The sequence below is a fragment of the Magnolia sinica genome, chromosome 1, assembly GCF_029962835.1.
Source record: "Magnolia sinica isolate HGM2019 chromosome 1, MsV1, whole genome shotgun sequence".
In the NCBI taxonomy this organism is placed as follows: domain Eukaryota; kingdom Viridiplantae; phylum Streptophyta; class Magnoliopsida; order Magnoliales; family Magnoliaceae; genus Magnolia; species Magnolia sinica.
Window position 1 is genome coordinate 19,397,790 of NC_080573.1, and position 14,802 is coordinate 19,412,591.

General features: G+C 43.9%; 1 non-coding gene across 1 annotated transcript; it reads right to left on the reverse strand.

The window, feature by feature from the left end:
* On the reverse strand, positions 1-107 carry LOC131222560 (small nucleolar RNA R71). The gene has a single exon (XR_009160108.1). It is a non-coding gene; the product is annotated as a small nucleolar RNA R71 (small nucleolar RNA).
* Between the last annotated feature and the right edge of the window lie 14,695 nt (positions 108-14,802).

Genomic DNA, 14,802 nt, shown 5'->3' on the forward strand with positions numbered 1-14,802 from the left:
ACCCTCAGGAAAGCGATCATGAACTTTGCCCAAAAGGAAGATGAAACATTCTTCCAATGTTGGGAAAGGTTCAAAGATTTGGTCAGTTCATGCACACAACACGGATTTGAAACGTGGCGCATTACAAATTTTTTCTATGATGGACTAACATCTTCCATGCGCCAAATGGTCGAGATAATGTGTAATGGAGAGTTCATCAACAAAGATGTTGACGAGGTATGGGATTACCTCGATAGTCTCGCTGAAAAAACACAATCATGGGACTATTACCCAATGGCGAACACCACGTCTAGGCCGACTCAATTAAAGGAAAAAGGTGGATTATATCTCTTGAAAGAAGAGGATGATCTCAAGTGTAAAGTGACTACGCTCATAAGGAAAGTTGAGGCCATGGAAGGAAAGAAAGATAAGGTCAATGAAATTGTTTGCGGCATCTGTGATTGCAACATTCACACAACTGAAAACTGTCCTACAATACTCGCCTTTCGAGGAGTGTTGAATGAACAAGCCAATGTCGTAAATAATTATCAAAGACCTTTTACTGGACCTAACTCCAACACATACAATCCTGGCTGGAAAAATCATCCAAACTTTAGTTGGAGGAACAGACAAACGGCTACTCCTCCAGGTTTCTTTAATCAAAATCCAAATCAAGTGAAACCTCAAGAGGAACCGGTTCAAAATCCCATACAAGAGCTGGCTCAGGCAATGCGGGGAATTACAGATTTTATGCAAAAGATAGATTCTCGTATGACGGTTATAGAGAAGGTGATGCTTCCTGCACAACCTCTCCCCAATCCTAAACCGCAGTACGAGAATAATGATCCCAGCTCTTCAAATCAGATGGGGCATGCTAAATCCATCACCACTCTTAGGAGTGGGAAGATTATTGATAAAACTCTTCTAGTTAGGCCCGAAAAGCCTCAAGAACCAGAAGAGGACAACAATGATGGATCCAGTGATGCCCCACAAAAAGTAGAACCGGAACTTCTAGAGAAGTCAGTTGCTCCATTCCCCCAACGGTTGGTTTCACCAAAACCTCTCTCTAACTCTCAGGATATCCTAGAGGTGTTGAAACAGGTGAAAGTCAACATTCCTCTACTTGATGTCGTTAAACAGATACCTTCATATGCCAAATTCCTGAAAGACTTATGCACGACCAAAAGACGGAAAATTATTCAAAAGAAAATCTTCTTGACTGAGAAAGTGAGTGCCATTCTGAAGCAAGACGTGCCACAGAAATTCAAGGATCCCGGTAGCCCAACCATATCATGTGTAATCGGGAACCATCGAATTGATCATGCACTTCTTGACTTAGGAGCGAGCGTCAATCTGATTCCCTACTCGATATACAAACAGTTAGGTTTGGGTGAATTAAAACCCACCCTAACCACACTACAACTTGCTGATCGCTCTGTTCGTGTACCAAGAGGGATAATTGAGGATGTGTTAGTCCAGGTCGATAGATTTTACTACCTTGTAGATTTTATCATCCTGGACATCGAACCCATCAATAACATGAGCACTCAGATTCCTGTCATTCTTGGTCGCCCATTCCTTGCCACGTCAAATGCAATTATCAATTGCAGGAATGGTATCATGACTATGTCTTTTGGAAATTTGACATTGGAGTCAAACATTTTTTTTCAATAACGGCAGCAACGCAGATGATGATGACGATTTTCACGACATTAACATGATTGACTCTTTCGTGGAAGATACGACACCTCTGACCTTATCCTCCGACCATCTGGAGACGTGCCTGGCCCACTCCCATGATTTTGATGATGACATGCTTAGGGAAACGTGCGCCTTGCTTGATACTACACCGGTACTTGAAGTTAACTGGTGGAGGCCACAATTTGAAGAATTGCCATGAACCGATGTAGTGCCTCTACCGTTTAACCTCAAGTCGCCGAAGCTTGACCTAAAATATTTGCCCTCTGATTTGAAATATGCCTATTTAGGTTAAGATGAGACATACCCGGTGGTGATCTCTGCCCACCTGGAGAAAGAACAGGAGAGTATGCTTATATCTACTCTCATTGAGCATAAAGGAGCCCTGGGATGGACGATAGAGGACCTCAAGGGAATCGATCCCTCGATTTGTACTCACCACATATATCTTGAGGATAATGCAAAAACCGCTCCACAACCACAACGTAGACTAAATCCAAATATGAAGGAAGTGGTTAAAGCCGAGGTTCTTAAACTATTGGACGTGGGTATTATATACCCTATATCCGATAGTCAATGGGTGAGTCCAACTCAAGTGGTACCTAAGAAGTCCAGAATCACTATCGTAGCCAATGCTAATAATGAACTCGTGCCAACTAGAGTCACTACTGGTTGGAGAATGTGCATTGACTACAGGAAGTTGAATACCGTCATGAGGAAAGACCACTTTCCCTTACCATTCATTGATCAGATCCTGGAAAGGTTAGCTGGTCATTCCTATTATAATTTTCTTGACGGGTATTCGGGCTACAACCAGATAGAGATAGCCCCTGAAGACCAGGAAAAGACCACATTTACATGTCCCTACGGCACCTTTGCTTACCGAAGGATGTCATTCGGACTATGTAATACCCCTGCCACCTTTCAGCGATGTATGCTAAGTATTTTTTCCGATATGGTGGGGCAATATCTAGAGGTCTTCATGGATGATTTCTCTGTTTATGGTCCATCTTTCAGCAAGTGCTTGGAAAGTCTTAAATGTGTGCTGAAAAGATGTGAAGAAAAGAACTTGGTACTTAATTGGGAGAAGTGCCATTTCATGGTTCAGAAGGGAATTGTCCTTGGGCATATCATCTCGTCCAAAGGAATCGAGGTAGATAAGGCAAAAATCGATCTTATCTCTAACCTACCTCCACCCAAGAACATCAGAGACGTGCGATCCTTCTTAGGACACGCAGGATTTTACAGGCGATTCATAAAGGACTTTAGTCTCCTCTCTCGTCCTTTATGTAATCTTCTTCAAAAGGATGCTCCGTACGAGTGGACTGAGCAATGCCAGGAAGCTTTCACCAAGCTTAAGGGCACGTTAACCACTGCACCTATCATGCAGCCACCCGACTGGAGCCTTCCTTTTGAGCTTATGTGCGACGCTTCTAATTATGCTCTTGGGGCGGTCCTAGGCCAGAGAAAAGATAAGAGGCCCTACGTCATTCATTACGCAAGTAGAACTTTAAATTCTGCCCAAGTGAACTACTCGACTACGGAAAAGGAACTCTTAGCTGTAGTGTTCGCCTTGGACAAATTTAGGTCCTACTTGATCGGATCCAAGATCATTATCTACACAGATCATGCGGCACTTAAGTATCTTCTTTCTAAGAATGATTCTAAGCCCCGTTTGATACGATGGATCCTTCTACTCCAAGAATTTGATTTGGAAATTAAAGATAAAAAGGGAGTAGAGAACGTAGTGGCCGATCACCTTTCTCGCCTTAATACCTCTGATTCCCTTGAGACGACCCATATCAATGACATGTTCCCTGATGAACAACTGTTCAGAGTCTCCCATTCACCTTGGTTCGCTGATATTGCTAATTATCTTGCTACAGGTGCCATACCGACACAGTGGACTGCGCAAGATAAGAAGAAATTCTTCACCAAGGTGTGTAACTTCTTCTGAGATGATCCTTATTTATTTAAATATTGCCCAGACCAAATCCTAAGGAGATGTGTACCAGACGATGAGCATCAGAGCGTCATCTCCTTCTGTCACTCAGAGGCCTGTGGTGGTCACTTTTCTGCTAAAAAGACCACGGCCAAGATTCTGCAGTGTGGCTTTTACTGGCCCACTATGTTTAGGGACACTCATGAGTTTTGCAAAGCTTGTGAGCGTTGTCAGAAATTGGGAGCATTGTCCCATCGAAATATGATGCCTTTGAATCCCATCCTTATCATTGAAGCATTTGATTGCTGGGGCATCGATTTCATGGGACCATTCCCCCAATCTTTTGGAAATCTATATATTTTGCTCACCGTGGATCATGTCACTAAATGGGTCAAAGCGATTCCGTGTCGAAAGAATGACCATCGCACGGTCATTAAATTCCTAAAAGAAAACATCCTTTCTCGATTCGGAACGCCTCGAGCCATCATTAGTGATGGGGGCTCACACTTTTGTAATAGACCATTCGAGAGCTTAATGAAGAAATACGGTATCTCTCATAAGGTGAGCACCCCATACCATCCACAGACAAGTGGACAAGCTGAGATTTCCAATAGGGAGATCAAACACATTTTGGAGAAAACGGTTAACCCAGATCGTAAGGATTGGTCAATTCGATTGACCGATGCCTTATGGGCATACCGTACTGCCTTTAAAACTCCTATTGGAATGTCTCCCTTTAGACTTGTCTATGGGAAAGCTTGTCACTTGCCTGTGGAGCTGGAACATAAAGCATACTGGGCGATCAAAAATCTTAATTTCAATCTGGACAACGCTGGATCGCTACGCAAACTTCAATTGAATGAACTTGAAGAAATCCGGAATGATGCGTACGATAATTCGAGAATTTACAAGGACAAGATGAAAGCATTTCATGACCAACACATTTTACGAAAATCATTCACGCCTGGTCAGAAAGTCCTTTTGTACTATTCTCGATTACATCTCTTTCCGGGTAAGCTTCGATCTCGTTGGACCGGCCCATACATTGTTGTCACTGTTTTTCCACATGGGGCCGTTGAGATAAGAGATCCCGACAATGGCAAGGAGTTTAAAGTCAATGGACATCGATTGAAACCATTTGTCGAGAAATTTGATTCAGAGGACATGTCCATGCCTCTGACTGATCATATATATTAATTGATCTCCTAGTTATTTGGCGGACCCAGGTTATCAAGATTGATTAATTCATGGTCCATTCTTGTCTAGTTGAAGACGTTAAACTTAGCGCTCCTAGGACGCAACCCAAATTTTCATTCCATTTCACTTTTCTCATTCATTAGTTCAATGTTTGTGGGTAGCATTGCCGCAAACCCTCACAAGACTACAACTCGTCCACTAGGGGCAACCTAGGGGTTTAAAGGCTTGTTGCATACGCTAAATGCAATCGAGAGCACCTACGAAAGTGGTATAGGTAGATTTTTTTTGTTATTTTTGTGTTGCCTTCTCTCTCGTACTAACCGACGCCCATGCTGCGATCTCTTGGAAAGCCTCTTAATTCTCCGTCCAGGTACTATCTTTCCCTCATTCCTCTTTTATTATTCGTTGTCCCATGTGCATCGCATGATTATTTCTTTTACATTGAGGACAATGTAGTTTTAGGTTGGGGGTGGGAGATTAGGTTACCTAATCAGTATTTTCTTGGTCTTGAGTAAAAATTGTGAAAATTTTTAAAATTTTTTTTTGAACATTCTTATGAATTCGAAGTGATTTTGATGGCCATCTGGGATTTAGAATTACAAGATAAGTGAATGTTGGTGATTTACTACTCTTGGATTCAGTTGCTCGTTAGATTTCACAGTTAAGTTTGAATTATTAATCCATGATTAGAAGTTGTAAACATTGATTGAGTCATGATTTCACATGTCACATCTTGCTTACACATTAAGATTTCAGTTTGAAACTAAAGGATTAACTTGGCAATCACTAAACATGCAAGGAACCAACTTGAGAAATCGAATGGATTGGGCGAACAGTCTTTACCATAGGTTTGCTCCCTATAGGTGAGGATTCGATTCCCCAGGAATGATATGTGAAAAAGTTAGGTGTACAGTCTTTACCTTAGGTTTGCTCCCTATAGGTGAGGATCTGATCCCTCTTCTTGGCGTTACTTCTAATGAAAAAATCAAAAATTAAAAGAATAAAAAGATAATGTATAAGCCAAGTTGAGTTATCGTGAATTCTCTTAGTTGTTACCAATGATATCCTTAAATATCGAGGTGAATCTTAATGTTGACAAGTCGAGATTAGACTATACATTCATAGATCTCAATGGTTAGAATTTTTCTAATTAATGGAATAATACTTTGAAATTGATTATGAAGTTTACCATGCGCTGGAGTCTAGGAGAAAGTAATATCCAACAGTCATGAATCTAAAAATTCTCATATTTGGATTACTCTGCAAAAATCACTCGAGTTTACAAATTGTTCTGTAATTCTCAACTTATTTTTCGCATACTTTGCTCGGGACTAGCAAAATGCTGGTTGGGGGTTGTGTTGAGGGTCAAATATTGCATATCAAACCCAGTTGTTGCATAGATTTTCACGCATAATACCGCTTAATGGCCTGATTAATCGTGTTTGTAATGCTGAGTGTATGTACGAGCCTGGACTGAAAAAGGGTGGTAAATGCATGGATTTGACGCTCCAGAAGCACCAAGGCAAGGAACGGACTCTAGAAGACTAAGAGCGACGGAATTATACACCAGGGGTCCGCGAAAATCGAGAAACTGAAGCTCAAGTGGCCTGAAAGTTAAGCAGAATGCAAGATCACAGCGTTCCCACCATTCGTTCAGCTCGAAACTTTATACGTGGCCTGAGGACCATAAATGAACCGTACACATAAAATTTCAGCTCTTGGATCACTGTGAAAGTGACCCAACGGACAGATCAGCCCACAAATCACTGATCTGGGGCCCACCTGATCTATGGATACACCTCATCTTCGGTCTCAATGCCTTAAATTAGATGAGAAGTCAGATGGACGGAGCGGATTTCATTAAAACATCAAGGTGAGGACCATTCTACATGGCCGGTGTACACAGCAAGCGTACGCCCGCTGTGCACCGGACCAAGGTCGCCCGGTCAACACGGGAGACCCGTCTCCTTCTCCTTCTCAAGCTCGGACGCACGAGACCCACCGGTTTCGTGCAGTGGGGCCCATTCGGCATCCAAATCATCCATCTGAACCGTTCACCGAGTCCAGAGGGAGGGCGTGACCCACACCTAGGTGGAATCTTTCCTAGAAGGAGTATGGAGCAGATTTCAACTGTTCGGACGAGGCGCGAATGGTCAGGTGATAATTCTGCAGGCCACATCAACGGACGGCCAAAAACCTTCCTTTTCCGACCGAAATTTCGAGAGCAATCTAGTGGACGGCCTGGATTTTTCATTTGATCTGAGTATGGACCCCACCAGCGTCATAGTGTAATGAATACGCAGTCCCTGTTTTCGCGTCCGGGCGCAGGCCGACTTTTGCGGGCTGTTGTACGATTCCGGTGTTGATCAAAACCATGATCCGGACCATCCAGATGATAGGTAAGGGGATTTTGTCTGTCCCCATGCTGACAGATGAGATCGAAAGTGAAGCAGTGGGGCCCATTCAGCATCCGATCGTCCCTGTTATGGAAACAGGATGCGCAGGAATGTAATCCAACTCCTGGTTGGAATATGACTGCTGTGCACGCTGCTATGCGTAAAGGGGTCTTTCGCACTCTCCATCTGGAGGAAGGATAAAAGGAGAGAAGGGAGGACGGCCATGGGAGTCATCTTTGGTTGGAAGAAAGGAGGAACGGTTTGCGGTAGGCTGCTGCTGAACGTGCTTTGCTGCTGAGGAGGTCGGTTGCTGCTGCACGTCTTGGGCAGGGAAAACGTGGAAAAGGAGGAAGATTTTGGAGGGCTGGCTCGTGAGGAGGATTGAGAAAAAGAAAGGGAAGAAAGTTGAAGGTGACAGGAGCTCTGGAACGTGGGAGGCAGCGTGTAAGGCTGGGTTTTCTCTCTCTTTCCTTCTTATTCCTTTCTTTTCCTTTTCGTTTTTATTTTGTTGTTTAATTAGCCCATCCATGTGTGACTAATCCTCTTAGCTAGGGCTAAGAGGTGAAGCCTGTAGCGAGATGGGAGACACTATTTCCTGCTTTTCATTTAAATTTGTGAACTGAACTTGGTTTTGAGTTGATTATTAAAAGAATATTTTCTCAGTCTTTAATGGTCTGTTGTGACTGAAATTACAATGGGTTTGCAATGGCTTTGAGTATTTCTTTCCCTTTTTATGTTTATGAAGTCAGGAACCCCTGTTGTTCATCATTGTCCTATGGGCATGGTAGGATGACAGTACCCTTCCTGATCTTCATACATTATTGGTTGGGTGGTAATTAGTTTAATTCTGTTGTTTACTTTATCTCCTGGGCATGGTTTGGTGATGGAATCCATTCTAATTCATACACTTTTCATCTCTTGAAAATCAGATCAAGTAAGTTCAGTTTGAATTCCATAATCCTTGATGCAGGCAAAAGATCTCCCTGATCCCTACAAGTGGATCCTCTGAATCCCTAGTTTCCCTTCTCTGAATTCTTAAGTTTTAGATAATTATTCCACAATTATTCCTTAAATTTACATTTGATTTTGATTACATCTTAGGCTAGTTCTATTTCTACCTAGTTTCAGGAAACGTACAAGTTTCAGTCCCTGTGGATTCGACCTCGGTCTTACCGAGTTTATTACTACATCACAACCCTATACTTGGGGAGTGAACACCTCATCACGTTAATCCCTGCGCCAATTGGAATCAGAGCGAGGATTCCCCTCGGGCCGATGGCAAACAACGAAGGTATGAATCAAAATCCTGTGGACGGTGATCCAGGGATTCGTTATCTTTTGAAAAGAATGGAAGCTTTCCACCGGGAGAGTCAGTTGACCATGCAAGGGCTGCAGGCAACTCTCGATCGTCTTGCGGATGTGCTACTTCTGCCCCGAGCCCTAGGCGGTACTCCACTACCCATGGTGGCTCCACCACCCATGGTTGCTGTATGACACAACCCCGATTTTCGTAGAGCACTACCAGTTGCAAACCGTAGGGCTACACCAGATGATTCAAGTTCTAGCAACGAGGACCTTAATGAGGGTTTTGCTCGACGACCAATCCATGGAGCTGATCATGTAAATCGTGCTGAAAGAGACTATCGAGGTAAGGCTGAACTTCCTAGTTTTAACGGTTTATTACGTATAGAAGATTTTCTCGATTGGCTAGCCGAAGTAGAGAGATATTTTGATTACATGGACGTGCCAGATCATTAAAGGGTAAAATTAGTAGCGTTTAAATTAAAATCTGGTGCTTCTGCATGGTAGGAACACTTACAACTCTTACGAGCCTGCCAGAACAAGGCGCCCATCTCATCATGGCCACGGATGAGACGTCTTCTTCGATCTCAATTTCTCCCCAGTGATTATGAGCAGATATTATTCCAGCAATATCAAAATTGCAGACAAGGAAATCGAACCGTCACAGATTACACTAAAGAAATCCAACGGTTGGCTACACAAAACGATCTGTCAGAATCTAAGTCACAGAAGGTGGCACGATTTATAGGTGGGTTGCGACCGGCAATTTAGGACCGAGTTCAGATGTACCCAGTCGAGACCGTGGATGAAGCAGTTCAATTGGCGGGTAGGGCAGAAACACAACTTGCAAGAGCTCCTGCTCGTCTGTATCCTTCAACTCGACCCCCCATGATGGGTCCCACGCAGGATCCAGTGCTGCCACGAGGAAAAGACCCAGTACCTCAACTTCCTACAACCGCAAACCGTGATATGAGGAGTGGCTCATCCAGACCTCAACGTGCAGCACCCACAACAGTGGGTCCGAGTAGGATTCCAAATCCTTATGCCCGGCTAAGGTCGAACAATTGTTACCGCTGTGGCCAACTAGGCCACTTATCAAACACTTGTCCTCAACGTCCCGCAGCACACTTGACTATAAACGAAGGGGGCACTGAAGATGAGGCCATAGAAGAAGACCATCGCTTTGATGAACATGAACAAATCACTGAAGAAATAGCAGGTGGCAATGAAATGACAGGTGAAGATCGTGGCAAATTTCTAATTGTGAGGTGATTACTGTATGCCCCACGAAAGGAATTACATCCACAACGACACAATATATTTCGTACTCGGTGCACCGTTAACGGAAAGGTCTGTGATGTGATCATAGACAGTGGTAGTAGCGAGAATATCGTCTCGAGAGTGATGGTGGACAAGTTGCTGCTACCAACGATGAAACATCCTTCCCCGTACTCAATCAGCTGGATAAAAAAGGTGAATGAGACCAAGGTAACTGAACAATGCACTATCTCATTTTCAATTGACAAAAATTATAAGGATCAAATACTTTGTGACGTGGTCGATATGGAAGCTTGTCATATGTTACTCGGTTGACCCTCGCAGTCGGACCGTAATGCGACCTATAGAGGACGAGATAATGTTTACGTATTCGTCAAGGATAGTCGAAAAATAATCCTTGCCCCTATAGCACCAGAGAACCACCCTGAAGCCTCTAAAGCGGAGGGGAGTTCCCTCTTGACCATTCGGGATTTTATGGAGGAATCCAAGAAAATCGGCGAGGTATACGCCGTAGTAGTGAAGGGCGAGGAAGAGGAACCCTCAAACATCCCTCCAAGTTTAAGATTGTTGCTAAACAAATTCAAAGAAGTCTGGCCTGAGGATTTACCTGATAGATTGCCCCCTGTGAAGGACATCCAACATCACATAGACCTCGTTCCTAGGGCTAGCCTGCCCAATCGCCCTCATTATCGGATGAATTCGAAGGAGTGTGAGATACTTCAGGGGCAAGTGGAGGAATTGATTCATAAGGGTCTCTTGAGAGAGAGCATGAGCCCATGTGCCGTACCAGCATTATTGACGCCAAAAAAAGATGGAAGTTGGCGCATGTGTGTCGATAGCCGAACAATCAACAAAATTACCATCAAATATCGGTTCCCAATACCACGGTTGGATGACATGCTCGATATGTTAGAGGGGCCAAGGTGTTCTCTAAACTAGATCTAAGGAGCGGGTACCATCAGATTCGTATTCGACCCGGTGATGAGTGGAAGACTGCATTTAAGACCAAGGAAGGGTTGTATAAGTGGCTGGTCATGCCCTTCGGCCTATCGAACGCACCAAGTACTTTTATGCGTTTGATGAATCAAGTTCTAAAACCGTTCACTGGCCGATTTGTAGTAGTATATTTTGATGACATATTGATATATAGCTAGGATAAGGCGGAGCACAGGAAACATCTCAGGCAGGTGCTATAGGTCCTACAAATTAACAAGTTGTACCTTAACTTGAAGAAGTGTAGTTTTTTAACTGACAGCCTGTTGTTTCTAGGATTTGTTGTAACGTCCACAGGCATTCATGTGGACGATGAAAAGGTGCGAGTTATTAGGGAATGGCCGATCCCAATAAACATTTATGAGGTGAGGTGTTTTCATGGGTTGGCGACTTTCTATCGTCGATTTGTGCGAGATTTTAGCACCGTAGTCGCGCCTATAATAGATTGCATGAAAAAAGGACCGTTCCAGTGGACCGATAAAGCTGATAAGAGCTTTCATAAGATCAAGCATCGTTTGTCTACAACACCGGTCTTGGTGCTTCCTAATTTCGACAAATTGTTTGAGGTTGAGTGTGACGCTTTATACGTTGGAATTGGAGGAGTATTATTACAGAAAGGCAGGTCAGTAGCATTCTACAGCGAGAAGCTCAGCGAAGCCCGAAAGAAGTGGTCGACTTATGAGCTTGAGTTGTACGCAGTTGTTCAGGTGCTGCGACATTGGCGGCATTATCTGATTCAAAGAGAGTTTGTTTTGTACACTGACCATCAAGCATTAAAGTTTATTAATAGTCAGACTAATGTGAATCGTGTGTATGCTAGATGGGTTACGTTTTTACAGGAATTCACGTTCGTTCTGAAGCACAAGTCAGGGCAGCAGAACAAGGTGGCTGATGCACTTAGTCGTCGTGCATCACTACTAGTTACAATGAGCAACGAGGTAGTTGGCTTCGACTGTCTCAAAGAGCTGTATGCCGAGGATGAGGACTTCAAAGATTCTTGGATGAAGTGTCAAGAAGGTCACCCCAGTGACCTTCATATACAGGACGATTTTCTCTTCAAAGGGAATCGATTGTGCATCCCCCAAAGTTCTCTGAGGGAGCAGATTATTCAGGAACTACATGGAGGTGGCCTTGGTGGACACCTGGGGCGAGACAAGACGCGAGCTCTTGTGGAAGAGCGGTATCACTGGCCGTAATTAGTACGCGATGTGGAAAAAGCCGTACAACGTTGTCATGTTTGTCAGACCTCCAAGGGGCAATCTCAGAATACGGGCCTCTACACCCCGTTACCTGTTCCTGACGGTCCTTGGGAGGATTTATCAATGGACTTCATGCTTAGTCTCCCACGAACACAACGTGGCATGGATTCAGTGTTCGTGGTGGTAGATCGTTTCTCTAAGATGGCGCACTTTATCCCATGCAAGAAGACCCTCGATGCAACACACGTGGCGAATTTATTTTTCAGGGAGGTCGTACGGCTATATGGGGTCCCCAAGACCATTACTTCCGATCGTGACACGAAGTTCATTAGCCTCTTTTGGCGGACTTTATGGAATCGATTCGAGACACGACTTCAATGCAGTAGTGCTTACCACCCACAGACTGATGGGCAGACCGAAGTTGTGAATCGCACATTGGGAAACTTCCTTCGTTGTATTTCAGGAGAAAAACCGAAGCAGTGAGATTTGGCCTTGTCTCAAGCAGAGTTTGCATTCAACAACATGGTGAACCGCTCGATAGGGAGATCACCGTTCCAGATTATCTACGGATGAGTGCCTCGCCACACACTTGACTTGGTCCCTCTGCCCAAGCACCCAGGCACGAGCATTGCAGAAAAATATATGGCAGACAAGATCATGGGCATCCATGTAGAAGTGCAGATCAAGCTACATGCCTCGAATGAGAAGTACAAGGAACAAGCGGACAAGCATCGGCGACAAAAAGTGTTCGAGGTGGGCGACCGCGTTATGGTCCATTTGCGCAAAGAGAGATTTCTGACCAGAACGTACAACAAGTTAAAAAATAAGAAGATTGGACCGGTACCAATCATCCGAAAGATCAATGACAACGCTTATGTTGTTGATCTTCCAGATGACATGACAATCTCACAGACTTTTAATGTCGTGGACCTGACCGAGTATCATAAACCAGAACATGACGAGAACTCGAGAACGAGTTCTTTTGAAGTGGAGGAGACTGATGTAGAGCGGGTCGTGGATAGTTACATGGCCAAGATGGATCAGAAAACGCCCGGTCGACGACAGAAGTGATCTAGACCATCGAACCTTAAATCGGGCATATCTTGCAATCCGGAATGAGTTACCTGACGTAAAATATATGATTTTGGGGTAGAACGAGCTACTGAAGCCAACCAACCTCGCTATGCCGGGTTGCGCAGCCCGGAATTGTGCAAAACCCCTGGATCGACGGTCGTTTCCCTGTTTTAATTTCGTTTTTACTATAAATAGTAAGTTTTAGTTTGATTATAACTCTTCATCCGTCGGGCTTTAGGAGTTGCGCCCAACATGAAAAGAGCTTAGAATAATTAGGAGAACGGTTTGGTGAAGCCAAATAGGACACTTACTATTTTTGGCCGAAAACCTCGTGCACTAGTAGACATCACGAGCGTCTATAAATAGTAAGTTTACTATTTATAGTAAGTCGCGGATTCTAGGAGTTTGAGTTGTAGTTTGATTCTGATTTCTTTCCCATTGCTTGGTACCCCTATTTAAAGGGTTGTGAACTCGTTTTTAATCATCAATTAATCAATTTCGAATTTATTAGAATTTATTTCTATTTTCTGCTTTCTTTCCTCGTGGATTCGAGAAGTCTCTGTGAGGAGTCCAGAGAAGCTTCGTGGATTCGGAGTAGTTATTCTCATCACGTTCATCCCTACGCCACGAAGGGACCAGAATCGGTTCCCTCATCGGCAGTCTAATAGTTTTTTTTTTTTTTCAATATCTCCTCCCTGCCCTGTTTCATTAGAGGCCAGGTTCTCCTAAGATAAAACTGGGTTAAGGACCATCCGTGCTCGCGCTCCCCCTCCCCTGGTTTAGTGCTGGTTTCTTCTCTCCCCCTGGGATCAAGGTCTTGTGTTTCGCTTTTGGTCTCTTTTCCGTCTCAGGCCCTCTTTTGTATAGCTTATGATAGGTGGGGCAGATCATTTTTCTCTGCTTCCCGCCCGAATGGCTTAGGTTGTATTTTTTCTATGTGAATGAAATCTCTTTTGTTATATATATATATATGTGTGTGTGTGTGTGTGTGTGTGTGTGTGTGTGTGTGTGTGTGTGTGTGGGAAAAGGTACTATGCGCTTGACCTCACGATAAGCTCCCGTGAGGTCGAGCTGTGTGGGCCCCACCGTGATGCGTGTCGACCATCAACACTGTGCATTTGATGGGTCCCCTTTAAATTATGGGATATCCCAAAAATCAGCCGTATACGGAACTTAGGTGGGCCATACCATCTAAAATCATGTGAGGACATGCCAAAAACATATAAAAACACTTGGTGGGGACCACCTGAGTTTTGAATGCTGCTGAAACTTGGTCTGAACCCTCATCCAAGTGGGACACACATAATGGATGGGCTGGATTTGCAAACCACATCTCGGTGGGCCCAAAAAATGATTATGAATGTTTTAATGGTGCACAGCTCCTCCCCACTTCTGTATGTGGTGTGGCCCACACAAGTCACGGATTGACTTGATTTTTGAGACCTAGGCCCATGATGGAATGGTGCATCTGACTGGTGGGGTAGATGTTCGAAACGCATCACGGTGGGGCCCACACAAGTCGACCTCATGGGGCGTTCCAAGCAGCTCTAGCGCATAGTACCTTTTCCTATATATATATATATATATATATATCAATTTGATCCAAAACTTTTATAGCCTACACAAACTTTTTTATTGTCTATTACTACCATTTCTTATGTGCTGAGGGAGTAGATATTAGGTGTGGCTCCCGCCTCATCCAAGAAGGCATAGTCCTTATTGTGGGGCCCACCTTGATGTATTT